Raw genomic sequence first — 2,613 nt, 5'->3', positions numbered from 1 at the left:
ATAAAGAAAATTAGAAGAAGAATAAGTCTAAAGCGAAGTTGAAGAAATGGCTGACATATCGGAGATGATGATGGAAGAGTACAAGAGGAGAATGCATAAAGACAACGATCCCAGTGTTATTCCACCTGCAATACCCGTTGCTACAAACTTTGAGCACAAGGGCCACATTCTCGCAATGGTCAAGGATATTTCATTTTCCGAGAAAGACTATGAAGATTCCTTCAAGCATATTGACGAAGTATTAGACATTGAAAACTACTTCAATGCTCCAAATGTTTCAATAGAGGCAATATTATTAAGAACACTTCCAGTGACATTTACTGGAGATGCAAAAATTTGGTTGAAGTCACTTGCACCTGGAACTATTAGAACTTGGACAAACCTTTGTGAAGCATTCATATAACAATTCAAACCTCCTTCAAAGATAGCCAAACTCAAAAAGAAGATTTCTAATTTCCAACAGAATGATGGTGAGTCCTTATATGAAGCTAAGGAGAGACACAAGGGATTGTTAAGAGATTGACCTCAACATAATCTCAATGTGCAACAAGAAGTTTCTATATTCTATGATGGGGTAAATGTGACCATAAGGAAACTTCTTGATTTCCAAGGACCAATGACAAAGAAAAATCCCGCTATAATAAAGGAATTAATAGAGGAATTCTTGAAGCACTCTAGAGAATATCACAATCCTCGATAGGATGTTACAAGAGGACTAAAGGAAATGGAGATGGAGGAAATGATAATTTAGCAGCCATGATGGCGAAACACGAGCATATGGATTAGAGGATGACAAAGATGATTCAATCTATACATGCCATAGAGGTAGGTTGTGACAATTGAAATGGACTACACTTGACAAAATATTATGATTTGGATAAGAATGGGAACCCAAAACTACAAGTATGCTACTCTAGTGGTGATCAGTTTGATGAAGATTGGAAGAAGGATAAAGAAGAAAAGTATCGAAAAACTGGACGAAGCTACTACCAAAAAGAACAACCACCACCCGAGAAGAAACCTAATTTTGAGTCAATGCTCAATAGATTCATGGAAGATTATGAGAAACTACATGATGCCACTGATATTAAAGTTAGAAACCAACAAGCTTCCATTAAAAACATCGAGACTCAACTTGGGAAATTGACTAAGCTCGTGAACGAATGGTTACCATCTAAAAATCCCAATCCAAAACCACATAAGAAGATACCATCTCTGAGCCTCTAGTGATGTTAAATGAAGCCTCGAAGCAGCCCGATGCACAAAAAAAAAAAAGCGGAGATTGAATATGAAAAACAAGTTGGTGCCTAGTATTCACGGCGTGAGAAGGTCCTTGTCACATCGTGGGATCAACATAATATGAAAAATAACTCTTTTGTCAATCCTTATCAGCATCCCTTATCTTATCCTTCTCGAGAAAGGGCACATCCATTGGAATAAGAGTATAAGAGAATCATCAACCAAATAAAGTGTATTCCGATTAATATCTGTTCATTAAGGCAATAGCTAAAATGTCTGAGTATGTGAAATTCCTCCAAGATCTTCTTGAAACTCTTCAACAACTAGAAAATATATCAAAGGTTGTTCTTAATGAACAATGTTCAGAAATTATCATGGAAATAATACCAACAAAGATGTGAGATCCATGATGTCTTACTTTGCTGTGTGAATTTGGAAATGCCACAATTACGTACCCTTTAGTCGACTCTGGAACTAGCACAAATTTGATGCCTTATTTATTTTATCAAAAGCTTGACTGTCCAGAATTGAAGATCACAAGAATGGAAATCCATATGGCTAATCGTTCGGTTACTTATCCTCAAGGCATAGTTGAAGACTCCTCGAGGAATAGTTGAAGACTTATTGGTTAAAAATGGAAAATTTGTTTTTCAAATTTATTTTCTGGTCATAGATATGAAAGAGGATGAAGATGTACCAATTATTATTGGATTCCCACTGCTCAAAATCACGAGACACTTGGTAGACATTCTAGAGTCAAATCTTACCTTACGAGTGGGGAAGGAGGAGATTACATTTGGGGTTGATGAAAGATTCAAGAACTCGAAGGCACAAGATGAAGTATCCCTTATGGATGGGGTAAATAAAAATAATGAGCTTGAAGAATTGGAAAAATTAATGAAAGGAGAAGTACAAACAAGGGAAAAACCAAAAGAAGTAGTTAAGATCACCAAACCTAGAGGCTTGATTCCCATGATTTTTGAATTTTTTGTCTTTACCACACCGGAGATTCATGTTGAAGAAGAGGATCAAGAAAGTAAGGAAACCAAGCTTGACAAAATGGCAGTAGACAAGGAGGAACCCACTGAAGATAAAAAGAAGAGCACAATAGCTAAAAAATATCAAGGGGTAAAGAGAAAACACGATGGCATGCAGCAATCCAAGGAAGAAACAGAATTCAAAGAAAGTTTATAGAAGAAGAGTCGCGGCTTACAAGAGGAAACACCTTGAGATGAAAGAAAACAAGTAGATTCCACTCCTAACCAGCACAACATTGAGCGAGAAGGAATCCGGCTCATGACTCCATCAAAAGAAGTGTTTCTCAGGAGGTAACCCGAGCCCGATTTGTATTTTCTTTTCCCTTTTTTTTTTCTT

The 2,613-nt window shown here is 36.7% G+C and overlaps 1 non-coding gene across 1 annotated transcript; it reads right to left on the bottom strand.

Moving 5' to 3' along the window:
• Positions 1 to 430: 430 nt before the first annotated feature.
• On the bottom strand, positions 431 to 537 carry LOC145077424 (small nucleolar RNA R71). Its single transcript, XR_013693169.1, has one exon. It is a non-coding gene; the product is annotated as a small nucleolar RNA R71 (small nucleolar RNA).
• Between the last annotated feature and the right edge of the window lie 2,076 nt (positions 538 to 2,613).

Source organism: Lactuca serriola, chromosome 9, assembly GCF_051521515.1.
Source record: "Lactuca serriola cultivar US96UC23 chromosome 9, Lser_US96UC23_V15, whole genome shotgun sequence".
Taxonomy (NCBI): Eukaryota; Viridiplantae; Streptophyta; class Magnoliopsida; order Asterales; family Asteraceae; genus Lactuca; species Lactuca serriola.
The sequence above is the reverse complement of the archived record's forward strand: the minus strand, read 5'-3'. Positions and strand labels throughout refer to the sequence as shown.